Source organism: Coregonus clupeaformis, chromosome 40, assembly GCF_020615455.1.
Source record: "Coregonus clupeaformis isolate EN_2021a chromosome 40, ASM2061545v1, whole genome shotgun sequence".
NCBI classification, from domain to species: Eukaryota; Metazoa; Chordata; class Actinopteri; order Salmoniformes; family Salmonidae; genus Coregonus; species Coregonus clupeaformis.
This window is the reverse complement of record NC_059231.1, coordinates 34102708-34119782: the sequence shown is the minus strand read 5'-3', so window position 1 is coordinate 34119782 and position 17075 is coordinate 34102708. Positions and strand designations below refer to the sequence as shown.

Genomic DNA, 17075 nt, shown 5'->3' with positions numbered 1-17075 from the left:
TATCATCAATTTCTCGCAGCCAATCACTAGTCATGTGTGTAAGTGCCTTGCTTTTTGAATGTCCTTCCCTATAAGCGTGCTGAAAGTCTGTTGTCAATGTGTTACTGTAAAATAGCCTTGCATCTGGTCAAACATAATTTTTTCCAAAAGTTTACTCACGGTTGGTAACAGTCTGATTGGTCGGCCATTTGAGCCAGTAAAATGGGCTTTACTATTCTTGGGTAGCGGAATTACTTTTGCTTCCCTCCAGGTCTGAGGGCACACACTTTCTTGTAGGCTTAGATTGAAGATATGGCAAATAGGAGTGGCAATATCGTCCGCTATTATCCTCAGTATTTTTCCTTCCAAATTGTTAGACCCAGATGCCTTGTCATTGTTGATAGACAACCATTTTTTCACCTCTTCCACACTCACTTTCAGAAATCAAAATTACAATGCTTGTCTTTCATAATTTGGTAAGTTATACTTGGATGTGTAGTGTCAGCATTTGTTGCTGGTATGTCATGCCTAAGTTTGCTGATCTTGTCGTTGAAACAATCATTAAAGTAGTTGGCAATAGCAGTGGGTTTTGTGATGAATGAGTCATCTGATTCAATGAATGATGGAGCTGAGTTTGCCTTTTTGCCCAAAATTTCATTTAAGGTGTTCCAAAGCTTTTTACTATCATTATTTATAGAATGTATCTTTGTTTAATTGTATAGTTTCTTATTTTTATTCAGTTTGTATGAATCAGCAAACTATGCTACCATATAAAGGAAGAAATACTGTGTTCCTATGACCGAAGCAAGACAGACAAGAATGAGCAACAATTATAATTTGGAATGGCTACTATGGGCTTCTAAAAGGTTTTTCACACAAATAGAGCCTCAGCCAGGTACACAAACATTTCTCAAAACTATCCTCCCTTTCTTAAAGAGACATGCCCTCTTAAAGGGATAGCCCACCAAAATGGCAGCCATCTTAGATTTGACAGTGAAAATAACGCAGTCAGAACTGGCTGACATAATATAACATCATGAAAATGCAAATATATATAAAGGTTTAACCTTGCAAGGTTTTTAAAACTTTTAACCAGATTTAATTATATGTTTATGCAGTGGATTTACCAAAATTAATACATAATACTATAATTTATGTTTAGTCTCTCTGTGTTTTATAATTGGCCTTCAATTTGCAAGAGGCTGAACGTATCTCACAGGAGAAAGCATCCGAGCGTGCGAAACAACACCCCTGTGTCTCTCTACGTGTTGGCCATCTATCTGATGTCCAAACGAGTATGACATTGTTTGCCGCCCGTAGCATTGAATGCAAGGGAAGCCAGCGAGCAATTGGCCTCAATTGACAAAAAAAGTTTTAAAAAATTAGCCAATCAGCATTGCGCTAAACTGAGCGAGCTCAACTGTGAATGGTCATGGCGCACCAAAAAAAAGTGTAATGGGAAGCCAGCTTTGATTTGTTATCTCTCCTGTCAAACTGCATTGGGAGCATACGTCATTGACAGAAACAACTTGAATTGTTGCATCTCATTGTGTTATTGTCCTCCGGTGGCTAGCTAGTTAGCTAAAATTGTTCCTTTCCTAAATTAGCCATGGATGGAGTTAGGGATTTGGACTTGTGGTTTTACTTAATTCTCTGTACTAGCCAATGATTATAACGGCGATTCTGATAAATCCATTAATTCATACATTGTTGTGCCCCTGGCCTGAGAGTGTGGTGGATATTATAAAATAAGGATTTGCTGGAGTCCAAGTCAAACTAAGATTCTTTATTTCTGAGCTCAGAGGGAACAACAGAGTTACACAGTGCAGTGTAGACAGCCTGCATTCTGAAGCATTGGGTGACAAGCACATACAGTGGGGGAAAAAAGTATTTAGTCAGCCACCAATTGTGCAAGTTCTCCCACTTAAAAAGATGAGAGAGGCCTGTAATTTTCAGCATAGGTACACGTCAAATATGACAGACAAAATGAGGAAAAAAAATCCAGAAAATCACATTGTAGGATTTTTAATGAATTTATTTTTCAAATTATGGTGGAAAATAAGTATTTGGTCACCTACAAACAAGCAAGATTTCTGGCTCTCACAGACCAGTAACTTCTTCTTTAAGAGGCTCCTCTGTCCTCCACTCGTTACCTGTATTAATGGCACCTGTTTGAACTTGTTATCAGTATAAAAGACACCTGTCCACAACCTCAAACAGTCACACTCCAAACTCCACTATGGCCAAGACCAAAGAGCTGTCAAAGGACACCAGAAACAAAATTGTAGACCTGCACCAGGCTGGGAAGACTGAATCTGCAATAGGTAAGAAGCTTGGTTTGAAGAAATCAACTGTGGGAGCAATTATTAGGAAATGGAAGACATACAAGACCACTGATAATCTCCCTCGATCTGGCAACGAAGGAGTGGCTTCGTAAGAAGCATTTCAAGGTCCTGGAGTCTCCAGATCTCAACCCCATAGAAAATATTTGGAGGGAGTTGAAAGTCCGTGTTGCCCAGCGACAGCCCCAAAACATCACTGCTCTAGAGGAGATCTGCATGGAGGAATGGGCCAAAATACCAGCAACAGTGTGTGAAAACCTTGTGAAGACTTACAGAAAACGTTTGACCTGTGTCATTGCCCACAAAGGGTATATAACAAAGTATTGAGAAACTTTTGATATTGACCAAATACTTATTTTCCACCATAATTTGCAAATAAATTCATTAAAAATCCTACAATGTGATTTTCTGGAATATTTTTTCTCATTTTGTCTATCATAGTTGACGTGTACCTATGATGAAAATTACAGGCCTCCCTCATCTTTTTAAGTGGGAGAACTTGCACAATTGGTGGCTGACTAAATACTTTTTTTCCCCACTGTATGTTTATAGTTTCCTGTTCTTGGGCAGGACTCTCAGTTCCCTTTTTTTATCTATACAAGAACACAGGAGCAAGCTGGTTTGCAACACAGAATTATACTCAGAAGAACAGGAGAGCAGTTTCACACAGTTTCACAAGGTTAGTCACATACTCAGTTATGTGGGCACATACAATTAAAATGTCCCATTACAAGAGGATGGAAGTTCAATATGTAGCTAGATGTAGAAGGCTAATGTTAACTAACGTTACTCATGAATGGAAGTTAGGCTAGCGAGCAAGTATTTGAGCCAGGTAGCCTAGGACAACAAAAAATAAAAGAGTGTACTGTTTGACAGCGTGATAGACCGTTTCATCAACATGAAAGAGAGAAGGATGCCATGTTTTTCTACTTGCACGAACGCGCGCACACACACAGACAGAAATCAAAACCATGGACAGCCACATTATATTTAGCTTACGTTGATTGGACTAAATTGTTTTTGGTATCTTTTAGTTGTCACTGTATGAGATAGACTAAGCAGAGGTGATTTGATGATGTTGACATTGTTTTATTTGAAATGGTGCTGGAATCATGGAGGCAGCTCCTGTTTTCTTTGTGACTTGCGGTAACTCTCGGTGGTTCTAAATCAGTAGTTGTTTAGTGGTCCGAAAATGTCAGAAACATTAACTTGCTTGACCATGCTGTAGGTCATGTAACTGTCTGTTACATGCAATATGCTTTGTGGACTTCACCGGACTGAGGTTACTATATGGTTTTGTGATAAAACAAAGGTGTTGTTGAATTTATTCTGCCACTGTCTTCTTATTGTCTCTGCCTTTAGGCCTATATATCACGGTCACAAGTTTTATGAATTAACAGGCTATAGAGCAAACAGCGCAATTATCCCAACAGATAGGTTGTAATATGGGGGGTGGGGCTTGACTTCCCCAGTGATTTTACCCACGCACCGCTACTGTGTCTATGTGCCTATCCCCTCACACTTGTGGCAGCGTCACAAGTTCACTCACATTATTTCTCAATTTGCAGTTTTGTACGTTTGCAAACAATACGTTTTGTAGGGATTTCTATGTTGTTGATATAAATAATATTTGTTGGTCTGTGGTGGAGCAAACAGACATTGCACTTGACACATTTATGAAAATGCTTATCCCAGTTACTAATAAGCATGCACTCATTAAGAAAATGAATGTAAAAACAATTAAATTCCCATGGATTGATGACGAATTTTAAAATTGTATGGTTGAGCGGGATGAGGCAAAGGGAATGGCAAATAAGTCTGGCTGCACAACCGATTGGCAAAAGTACTGCAAATTGTCACGATCGTTATGAGAAGCGGACCAAGGCACAGCGTGATAGGCGTACATACTTTTATTAAGTGTACACACACGAACCAAAACAATAAACGAAACGTGAAGTCCTATGTTATACAACACAAACCTTAACGGAACAAGATCCCACAATAAACTAGTGCCACCAGGCTGCCTAAGTATGGCCCCCAATCAGAGACAACGAGCTACAGCTGTCTCTGATTGGGAACCACCCTGGCCAACACAGAAACTAAACGATCTAGAACACAACATAGAAAACTATAACATAGAAAATCCACATTTAATAGTCCCCAGAGCCAGGGCGTGACAGTACCCCCCCCCCCCCCAAAGGCACGGACTGCGACCGCGCCACACAAACACAAGAGGGTAGGGGCCGGGTGGGCATTCCGCCTCGAGAGGCGGATCCGGCTCCGGGCGTGACCACCACTTTCTCCCCACCTCCCCGTTGCGCCCCTAGTATGGTCTGGCACCGCTGACTGGAGCTGGACCGGACCCCGGTGGAGCGGATTGCTCTGGCTCCGGAGTGGAGCAGCTGACCGGTGCCGGACCAGACACCGGTGGAACAGGCACGGGCCATGCCGGGCTGACGACGTGCACCACTGGCCTGGTGCGGGGAGCAGGAACGGGCCGGACCGGGCTGACGACGCGCACCACTGGCCTGGTGCAGGGAGCAGGAACGGGCCGGACCGGGCTGACAACGCGCACCACTGGCCTGTTGCGGGGAGCCGGAACGGGCCGTGCCGGGCTGACGACGCGCACCACTGGCCTGGTGCGGGGAGCAGGAACGGGCCGTGCCGGGCTGACGACGCGCACCACTGGCCTGGTGCGGGGAGCAGAAACGGGCCGGACCGGGCTGACGACGCGCACCACTGGCTTGGTGCGGGGAGCAGGAACGGACCGGGCTGATGACGCGCACCACTGGCCTGGTGCGGGGAGCAGGAACGGGCCGGACCGGGCTGACGACGCGCACCACTGGCATGGTGCGGGGAGCAGGAACGGGCCGGACCGGGCTGACGACGCGCACCACTGGCTTGGTGCGGGGAGCAGGAACGGGCCGGACCGGGCTGACGACACGCACCACTGGCTTGGTGCGGGGAGCAGGAACGGGCCGGACTGGGCTGACGACGCGCACCACAGGCTTGGTGCGAGGGACAGGAACGGGCCGGACCGGGCTGACGACGCGCACCACAGCCTTGGTGCGAGGGACAGGAACAGGCCGGACCGGGCTGTGGAGACGGACTGGAGGTCTGGAGCGGAGAGCTGACACAACCCGTCCTGGCTGAATGCCTATCTCCACACCCTGTGTGTGAGGCATCAGCACAGGACGTACAGGGCTGTGGACTCGTACTGGCGCTCCAGCACGTGGCAGCGGCGCAGGATATCCGGGACCGAGGATTGTACTGGAGGCCACGAGTGTTGAGCCGGCACACTCCGTCCTGGCTGCATGCCCACCTTAGCACGACACGTGCGTGGTGCTAGCACAGGACGTACAGGACTGTGCCGGAACACTCGCGGCACAGTACGTGGCTCCGCATACCACGGAACCTGCCCAGTCTCACGCTGCCTAGCCTGAGTACGGGGAGTTGGCTCTGCTCTACCTCTAGGCTCCGCCAACCACCCTTCCAGCCCCCCAAACCTGGTGGCCTCCACTCCTAGATCGCCGATGCGCCCTGTAGCTGCCTCCAGCAGCCCCGTCGTCCACGCCGTGTGCCCCACCCAAAAAAATTACTTGGGGTTGCCTCTCGCGTGTCCGTCGTCGGCACGGTTGGCGCCGTTTCTCCTCTCCTGCCTGGGCATTTATTTTTGCCCATGGCCCTCTGCCCGCGAATATGTCCTCCCAAGACCACCATTCGCCCACCTGGGACATAGCCAACTTCTCCTGTTTGGCACGCTGCTTGGTCCTTTTATGGTGGGATCTTCTGTCACGATCGTTACATGAAGACGCGCAGCGTGATAAGCATACATTTTATTTACCGTACTGCACACGAAACAAAACAACAAACCAAACGATACGTGAAGTCCTAGGTTATACACACCAAACCAAACGGAACAAGATCCCACAAATGACTAGTGAAAACAGGCTGCCTAAGTATGGTCCCCAATCAGAGACAACGAGCTACAGCTGTCTCTGATTGGGAACCACCCTGGCCAACATAGAAATAAACGATCTAGAACAAAACCCATAGAAAACTAAACATAACAAGGCCACACCCTGGCTCAACATTTAAGAGTCCCCAGAGCCAGGGCGTGACACAAATTGAGAAATCATGTGACTAAACTGAATAAAAAGAAGAAGAAACTACACTATGAAACAAAGATAAATTACATAAAGAATTGTAGTAAAAAGCTTTGGAGCACCTTCAATAGAATTTTGGGAAAAAAAGGCAAACTCAGCTCCATCATTCATTGAATCAGATGGCTCATTCATCACAAAACCGACTGAAATTGCCAACTACTATAATTATTTTTTCATTGGCAAGATTAGCAAATTTATGCATGACAAGGCTACAAGAAACGCTGACAGTTTGTGGCATCCAATTATATCTGACCAAATTATGAAAGACAAGAATTGTAATTTTTTTATTCCGTAAAGTGGGTGTGGAAGAGGTTAAACAAGTATTGTTGTCTGTCAACAGTGACAAGCCACCGGGGTCTGACAACTTGGATGGAAAATTACTGAGGATAATAGCGGACGATATTGCCACTCCTATTTGCCATATCTTCAATTTAAGCCTACTAGAAAGTGTGTGTGTCACTAACCCTCAGTAAAGTTTTGGAAACAATGGTGTTTGACCAGATACAAGGCTATTTTACAGTAAACAAATTGACAACAGACTTTCAGCACGCTTATAGGGAAGGACATTCAACATGCACAGCACTTACACAAATTACTGATGATTGGCTGAGATAAATAGATTATCAAAAAATTGTGGGGCTGTTTTGTTAGACTTCACTGCAGCTTTTGACATTATCAATCATAATCTGCTGCTGGAAAAACGTATGTGTAATGGCTTTACATCCCCTGCTATATTGTGAATAAAGAGAAGCCTCTCCAACATAATCCAGGTAGAATCAGGAATTCACCAGGGCAGCTGTCTAGGCCCCTTACTTTTTTCAATCTTTACTAACAATATGCCACTGGCTTTGAGTAAAGTGTGTCTATGTATGCGGATGACTCAAAACTATACACGTCAGCTAGCACAGCGACAGAAATGACAGCAAAGCTTAACAAAGAGCTGCAGTTAGTTTCAGAATTGGTGGCAAGGAATAAGTTAGTCCTAAATATTAAAAAAACTAAAAGCATTGTATTTGGGACAAATCATTCACTAAACCCTAAACCTCAACTAAATATTATAATAAATAATGTGGAAATTGAGCAAGTTGAGGTGACTAAATTGCTTGGGATAACCCTGGATGGTAAACTGTCATGGTCAAAACATATTGATACAACAGTAGCTAAGATGGGGAGAAGTCTGTCCTTAATAAAGCACTACTCTACCTTCATAACAGCACTATAAACAAAGCAGGTCCTACAGGGTCTAGTTTTGTCGCACCTGGACTACTCTTCAGTCGTGTGGTCAGGTGCTACAAAGAGGGACTTAGGAAATTTGCAATTGACTCAGAACAGGGTAGCACGGCTGGCCCTTGGATGTACACAGAGAGCAAACATGCCAATCTCTCCTGGCTCAAAGTGGAGGAGAGATTGACTTCATCATTACATGTATTTGTGAGAGGTATTGACATGTTGAAAGCACCGAGCTGTCTGTTTAAACGACTACCACACAACTCAGACACCCATGCATACCGGACAAGACATGTCTCCAGAGGTACCTTCACAGTACCCAAGTCCAGAACAGACTAAGGGAGGCGCACAGTATTACATTGAGCCATGACTACATGGAACTCTATTCCACATCAGGTAGCTGATGCAAGCAGTAGAATAAGATGCAAAAATCAGATAAAAATGGAACAGCGGGGACTATGAAGCAACACAAACATAGGCACAGACACATGCATACACACACATGATAACATACACACTATTCACACACGTAGACATGGATTTTGTGTTGTAGATATGTGGTAGTGGAGTAGGGGCCTGAGTGCACGCACTTAGTGTGTTGTGAAATCTGTTGTGAATGTATTGTAATGTTTTTCAAATTGTACAATTTTTCCTATTTTGTTGCCTTACAACCTGGAATTAAAATTGATTTTTTTGGGGGGGTTTGTTTCATTTGATTTACACAACATGCCTACCACTTTGAAGATGCAAAATATATATATCTTTTTTTGTGAAACAAACAAGAAATAAAGTTTAAAAAAACAGAAAACTTGAGAGTGCATAACTATTCACCCCTACCCCCAAAGTCAATATTTTGTAGAGCCACCTTTTGCAGCAATTACAGCTGCAAGTCTATTGGGTTATGTCACTATAAGCTTGGCACATCTAGCCACTGGAATTTTTGCCCATTCTTCAAGGAAAAACTGCTCCAGCTTCTTCAAGTTGGATGGGTTCCGCTGGTGAACAGCAATCTTTAAGATACCACATATTCTCAATTGGATTGAGGTCTGGGCTTTGACTAGGCAATTTCAAGACATTTAAATGTTTCCCCTTAAACCACTTGAGTATTGCTTTAGCAGTATGCTTAGGGTCATTGTCCTGCTGGAAGGTGAACCTCCGTCCCAGTCTCAAATCTCCGGAAGACTGAAACAGGTTTGCCTCAAGAATTTCCCTGTATTTAGCGCCATCCATCATTCCTTCAATTCTGACCAGTTTCCCAGTCCCTGCCGATGAAAAACATGTTCTCGGGGTGATGAGAGGTGTTAGGTTGTGCCAGACATAGCGTTTTCCTTGATGGCCAAAAAGCTCAATTTTAGTCTTATCTGACCAGAATACCTTCTTCCATATGTTTGGGGAGTCTCCCACATGGCTTTTGGCGAACACCAAATGTGTTTGCTTATTTTTTTATTTTAGCAATGTCTTTTTTCTGGACACTCTTCCGTAAAGCCCAGCTCTGTGGAGTGTATAGCTTAAAGTGGTCCTATGTACAGTGGGGAAAAAAAGTATTTAGTCAGCCACCAATTGTGCATGTTCTCCCACTTAAAAAGATGAGAGAGGCCTGTAATTTTCATCATAGGTACATGTCAACTATGACAGACAAATTGAGAAAAAAAATTCCAGAACATCACATTGTAGGATTTTTAATGAATTTATTTGCAAATTATGGTGGAAAATAAGTATTTGGTCACCTACAAACAAGCAAGATTTCTGGCTCTCACAGACCTGTAACTTCTTCTTTAAGAGGCTCCTCTGTCCTCCACTCGTTACCTGTATTAATGGCACCTGTTTGAACTTGTTATCAGTATAAAAGACACCTGTCCACAACCTCAAACAGTCACACTGCAAACTCCACTATGGCCAAGACCAAAGAGCTGTCAAAGGACACCAGAAACAAAATTGTAGACCTGCACCAGGCTGGGAAGACTGAATCTGCAATAGGTAAGCAGCTTGGTTTGAAGAAATCAACTGTGGGAGCAATTATTAGGAAATGGAAGACATACAAGACCACTGATAATCTCCCTCGATCTGGGGCTCCACGCAAGATCTCACCCCGTGGGGTCAAAATGATCACAAGAACGGTGAGCAAAAATCCCCAGAACCACACGGGGGGACCTAGTGAATGACCTGCAGAGAGCTGGGACCAAAGTAACAAAGCCTACCATCAGTAACACACTACGCCGCCAGGGAATCAAATCCTGCAGTGCCAGACGTGTCCCCCTGCTTAAGCCAGTACATGTCCAGGCCTGTCTGAAGTTTGCTAGAGTGCATTTGGATGATCCAGAAGAGGATTGGGAGAATGTCATATGGTCAGATGAAACCAAAATATAACTTTTTGGTAAAAACTCAACTCGTCGTGTTTGGAGGACAAAGAATGCTGAGTTGCATCCAAAGAACACCATACCTACTGTGAAGCATGGGGGTGGAAACATCATGCTTTGGGGCTGTTTTTCTGCAAAGGGACCAGGACGACTGATCCGTGTAAAGGAAAGAATGAATGGGGCCATGTATCGTGAGATTTTGAGTGAAAACCTCCTTCCATCAGCAAGGGCATTGAAGATGAAACGTGGCTGGGTCTTTCAGCATGACAATGATCCCAAACACACCGCCCGGGCAACGAAGGAGTGGCTTCGTAAGAAGCATTTCAAGGTCCTGGAGTGGCCTAGCCAGTCTCCAGATCTCAACCCCATAGAAAATATTTGGAAGGAGTTGAAAGTCCGTGTTGCCCAGCGACAGCCCCAAAACATCACTGCTCTAGAGGAGATCTGCATGGAGGAATGGGCCAAAATACCAGCAACAGTGTGTGAAAACCTTGTGAAGACTTACAGAAAACGTTTGACATGTGTCATTGCCAACAAAGGGTATATAACAAAGTATTGAGAAACTTTTGTTATTGACCAAATACTTATTTTCCACCAAAATTTGCAAATAAATTCATAAAAAATCATACAATGTGATTTTCTGGATTTTTTTTCCTCATTTTGTCTGTCATAGTTGACGTGTACCTATGATGAAAATTACAGGCCTCTCTCATCTTTTTAAGTGGGAGAACTTGCACAATTGGTGGCTGACTAAATACTTTTTTTCCCCACTGTACATGATACTCCAATCTCCGCTGTGGAGCTTTGCAGCTCCTTCAGGGTTATCTTTGGTCTCTTTCTTGCCTCTCTGATTAATGCCCTCCTTGCCTGGTCCGTGAGTTTTGGTGGGCGGCCCTCTCTTGGCTGGTTTGTTGTGGCAGCAGCTAATGGGGAGCCATAATAAAAACAAATACATATTCCTGTAGAGAATATTTTGTTTCCAGAAGATGTCGAAGTTATCTATAAAAGTTATTCCAACAGAGCTACATTAATACTTTAGCCAGGTGTGTAATGCCAGTAGGCTGCTTTATCTTTCACACCCACGGCCCAACGATGGTACCAGACCTGAAATAATTGCCCGCTTTTTGGAATATTTCAGAGCTAGAATCATTTCTTTAAAATCTATTTTCAGCAGTTACGAGCTAGCCCTCCTAATGTCATTTGACCCCACATGGACTATGACAGCATCAGCTCCTGGCAGCTGTCACAGAACGGTCGGAAGCAGCCTTGTTATGTCCTGTACTCGTGCTCCAGGACAGCACAGGGTTTTTGCCACGGGAACCAAGATGTTTCTTACCATAGAGCTGCCGATGACAACAGCTGGTGCAATGGCCGAGTAGGTCAGGCCGTTCTTTCGCTTCAAGTGGTTTCGCAAAATTATCCGTGGTTCATAGACCCCAAATACTATTTGAACCCAGGTCAGAATCCTGTACCACAACAGCTGTACCTGATGTGTGTTTAAGAGAGAGCGAGGGGGAGCGAGAGAGACGGTGAGTGACAGAGACGGTGAAATATAGAGAAACTGTACGCGACAGAGAAACCATGCGTGCGCGAGAGAGAAACAGTAACAAAAGAGAGAGAAATAGAATGAACGAATGAGAGAGAAAGAGAGATGGATGGATGTGGTTGTGAGTACCACAGATGTGTGACTGGGGTCACATCAACTCCTGAACCCTCCTTTCTCCCTCCTCTCATCCTCCTCTCTCTCTCTCGCTCTCTATCACACACGCGCACGCGGCCCCTCTCTCTGGGTTTTAAAAGCCACTGGAGTGTACAGAATCGGCCTGGACTCATCTGTGCTCATGCCAACCAATATTCTCCTGTTGCCATGCGTTGGTTGCTGTGCGTTGGTTGCCGTAATAATGGTAACTTAGTGGGTGCTTATATTTGTCCTATTTCACACATGTACAAGTGAGTATTAATATGCATATGTGAATTGGAAATGTGTAGTTTGCATATCTCTACTCTCCTTGAGACAACCTCGTAGAGTGGGATCATGACCAGGGTCTGCCATTATCAACGGCGACCCTGGAGCAATATGCGTTTGTTGCCATGTCTTAGTTGCCGTGCGTTCACTGCATTGCCATTAGTTTCATGCATTTTTATGAATTGGGCACGTAGTCTGTTTACGTCACCTTCATTATGCTTTTTGCCCGTAACGGCACAAAAGGAGAAAGAAAGAGGTAGATCGGGGGAGAGCGAGTGAATCTAAATGGAAATACATTTTTGAATGTGCCTTGACTCCCACGCGTGTTATTATTATTATTATTATTATTATTATTATTATTATTATTATCTGGTGCCATTGCACCAGATTTAGCTAGATAGCTCATTTTAATCTGTAGTCCCTGGGTGTTAGTGTAGAGCTGTAAAGCTACAGGCATGGTCTTTCATGTGTGTTCTTGCCTTTTTGACCCAATAGGCAAGTTCCTGCGATTTAAACCACATCACACATTAATCGTTCCATCCCTCTCTCCATCCCTCCCTCTATCCCTAACTACCCGGGGCAAGTTCCTGTGATTTAAACCACATCACACATTCATTGCTCCATTTCTCTCTCCAACCCTCCCTCTGTCCCTTCCTCGCTCTTACCCCACCGACAACAAAGGGTGCGGCGCATTTAAGGTATTTATCCATCCTTCCATTCCTCTATCTCTCCACATCTCTATCCCCTCCCTCCATCTCTCCATCCTCTCCATCTCTCAATCCCTCAATCCCCTTCATCTCTCCATTCCCCCATCACTCCATCATTCCATCCCCATCCAGGCTCAGCAGGGGTGGAGAAAAGTGATGCTATCTGGCCGGCAGGCAATCTATGATACCTATGTGTCACAAATAGGTGTCAACTTCCCCGCTGGCACTACACCATCTCTCGACAGTTCCATTTGCTCGGGTAGCCCTGGTATGCCCAGATACTGCCACCTTTTTTTAAATCACAGACCACCACCACCACTGTTACCCACCAGCCAATCTGCTAGATTACACAATTTAATGTAATACCAATGTAATACTACTTTCATATTCTGTGGCTGGTAATACTTCTTGAACTCAAGACAATATTATTATGGTGGGGGATTATAATACTGTTTTAAATAGCTCAATGGACTGTAAAGGAAATCACACCACAAACAATCACCCACATGCTCTTAAGGAAATTGTGAATGTCATGGATACATTAGAACTAGTAGATATATGGAGGCTTAAATATACTGATCTAGTGAGATATACATGGCGGAGACTGAATCAAGCTAGTCGTCTTGACTTCTTTCTTATCTCATTCTCGTTGGCACCAAAAGTAAAAAAAGTGTTGATAGGGGACAGAATGCGGTCGGACCATCATATAATAGGCATATACATTACTCTTACTGAATTTCCACGTGGGCGAGGATATTGGAAATTTAATCAAAGCCTATTGGATGATAATTTATTTATAATTAGAACAAAGGAATTTATAACTGACTTTTTCCAACATAACATAGGTACAGAAAATCCCCTTATTGTATGGGACACCTTTAAATGTGCCTTTAGAGGCCATGCAATTTAGTAATCATCTCGAAAACAAAAGCAATTTAGGTCAAAAGAGTTTATACAATAAAGGAAATAGAAAGTCTAACAGAATAGATAGATGGCAATGAAAACTGTAACATAGAGGCTCAGAATAAATTAGAGGAAAAACAAAAAGAAATGGAGAAACTTATTCAAGAAAGATCAATTGTAATATATTATAAAAATAAAGCAAACTGGATGGAATATGGGGAAAAATGCACACAATTCTTTTTTAATCTTCAACATAGGAATGCTACCAAAAATAACTTAATGAAACTGGTTACAATTGACGGAGTCACCCATAATTCACCAAATGATATTTTGAAGGAAGAAACAAAGTACTTTAAGCATATGTTTTCTTTTCAGTCGCCTCCATCTCCTCTAACTGAAGCTAATTGTAGAGATTTTTTTTCTATTGATAATGTCAAATTAACAGCCACACAGAAAGACTCATGTGAAGGTGAAATTACAGAGGAGGAATTTCTGGATGCAATTAAAGACTTTAAGTCTGGGAAAACTCCAGGGTTGGATGGCATACCAGTCGAGGTATACCAAACCTTTTTTGATATACTAAGAGGACCGTTATTAGCATGTTTTAACCACTTCTATGTAAATGGTAGATTATCTGACACTCAAGAAGAAGGACTGATCTCATTATTACTGAAACAGGATACAAGTGGAAAATATAAAGATCCAGTCCATTTACAAAATTGGAGGCCCCTTACACTTCAGTGTTGTGATTCAAAAATCCTAGCAAAATGTATAGCGCATAGAATTAAAAAGGTATTGTCGGATATTATTCATTCTAATCAGACAGGTTTTTTTACATGGAAGATACATTGGAGATAATATAAGGCAAGTATTGGAAACAATAGAACACTATGGAAAATATGGGAAACCAGGCCTGCTATTCATAGCAGACTTCGAAAAAGGCATTTGATAAAGTTCGACTGGGGTTTATATATAAATGCCTGGAGCATTTCAATTTTGGAGAATCTCTTATAAAATGGGTCAAAATCATGTATAGTAACCCTAGGTGTAAAATAGTAAATAATGGCTATTTCTCAGAAAGTTTTAAACTGTCAAGAGGAGTGAAACAAGGTTGTCCACTATCGGCATATCTATTTATTGTGGCCATCGAGATGTTAGCTATTAAAATCAGATCCAATAATAATATCAGAGGATTAGAAATACAGGGCTTAAAAACAAAGGTGTCATTGTACGCTGATGATTCATGTTTTCTTTTAAATCCACAACTAGAATCCCTCCACAGCCTCATAGAGGATCTAGATACATTTTCTAACCTCTCTGGATTACAACCAAATTATGACAAATGTACTATATTACGTATTGGATCACTAAAAATACAATTTTTACATTACCATGTAGTTTACCAATAAAATGGTCTGATGGTGATGTGGATATACTCGGAATACATATCCCAAAGGAAATAAATGATCTCACTTCAATACATTTTAATAGAAAGTTAGCAAAAATAGATAAGATCTTACTACCATGGAAAGGAAAATACCTGTCAATTTGTGGAAAAATCACACTGATTAACTCTTTAGTATTATCCCAGTTTACCTATTTGCTTATGGTCTTGCCTACGCCTAGCGAACAGTTTTTTATATTATATGAGAAAAAAATATTCAATTTTATTTGGAACGGCAAGCCAGACAAAATTAAAAGAGCATATTTATATAATGAATATGAATTCGGAGGACAGAAATTATTAAATATTAAAGCATTAGACCTATCACTAAAAGCTTCAGTCATACAAAAGTTATACTTAAATCCGAACTGGTTCTCAAGCAAATTAGTAAGATTGTCTCACCCAATGTTCAAGAAAGGCCTTTTTCCCTTTATTCAGATTACAACCTCTCACTTTCAGTTATTTGAAAAGGAAATAATCTCCCAAATGTCACTATTTCTAAAACAAGCTATAGAAAGTTGGTTGCAATTTCAATTTAATCCTCCAGAAACGACAGAACAAATAATGCAACAAATATTGTGGTTAAATTCAAATATACTAATTAACAAAAAACCTTTATTTTTTGACAGAATGTTTAAAAAAGGTATAATCTTCGTAAATGATATCATCGGTAGGACTGGTGGAGTTATGACGCACATGCAGCTAACAAAAACATATGGAAATGTCTGCTCTACCCAAAATTACAACCAAATAATTGCAGCCTTACCGCAAAAGTGGAAGAGGAAAGTGGAAGGGGGAGAAAGTAAGGAACTTGTCTGTCGGCCTTGCATTAAAGAACATAATTGGTTAAGGAAAACTGTGATGAATAAAAAAAAGTATATCAGTTTCACTTAAGGACCAAAGGATTGACAGCCGTCCCATATAGATTGCAAAATAGTTGGGAAGAGATCTTTGACGTACCGATCCCATGGCATAGTGTTTATGAACTGACACGCAAAACGACACCGGATTCAAAAATTAGAATCTTTCAATTTAAATTATTATATAAAATTATTGCTACCAATAGAATGTTATTTATATGGGGGATACAATCTTCCCAGCTCTGCAGATTTTGCTGTGAAGAGACAGAATCATTAGATCATTTGTTTTGGTTCTGTCCATTTGTAGCTTGTTTTTGGACACAGGTCCAGGAATGGCTAAAGGATTGCAATATTTACCTAGAACTAACCTTGCAGATAGCATTACTGGGTGATCTGAAAAGTCATAGTCAATCAATCAATAATATAATAATACTTTTAGCAAAAATGTTTATTTTTAATTCACAATCTGTAGAAGCAATGAGAATAGAAAGGTTCAGAACTTTTGTAAAACATCACAGTACGGTTGAAATATATATGGCAAATAGAAATCCTATATGGATGGTGTTAAGAGATAGATGGGAGGTATTGAATAGAGTTGAAGGATGGGACTAATAACAAATAACAACAAATAATAACAAAGATAGCTAATAATGTAAGCATGCTGTGTCCATAACAAGTACGGTGGGGAGAGCGGGTGTTTGGTGCACTGCCGATTTTGCAGGTTTTCCTGCTTGCAGGGCATGTGGAGGTCTGTGGTTTTTGTCATGGGTGCACTTCGACTGTGGGAGACGGATTTTGTTGCATGACATAAGTATTTGATACATCAGAAAAGCAGAACTTAATATTTGGTACATAAACCTTTGTTTGCAATTACAGAGATCATACGTTTCCGGTAGGTCTTGACCAGGTTTGCACACACTGCAGCAGGGATTTTGGCCCACTCCTCCATACAGACCTTCTCCAGATCCTTCAGGTTTCGGGGCTGTCGCTGGGCAATGCGGACTTTCAACTCCCTCCAAAGATTTTCTATTGGGTTCAGGTCTGGAGACTGGCTAGGCCACTCCAGGACCTTGAGATGCTTCTTACGGAGCCACTCCTTAGTTGCCCTGGCTGTGTGTTTCGGG

General features: G+C 42.3%; 1 long non-coding RNA gene across 1 annotated transcript; it reads left to right on the top strand.

Annotated features, from left to right (window-relative positions):
* Positions 1 to 1084: 1084 nt before the first annotated feature.
* Positions 1085 to 16743, top strand: LOC121555183. Its single transcript, XR_005997847.1, has 4 exons — positions 1085 to 1096; positions 7664 to 7666; positions 12491 to 12495; positions 16629 to 16743. It is a non-coding gene; the product is annotated as an uncharacterized LOC121555183 (long non-coding RNA).
* Positions 16744 to 17075: the final 332 nt, after the last annotated feature.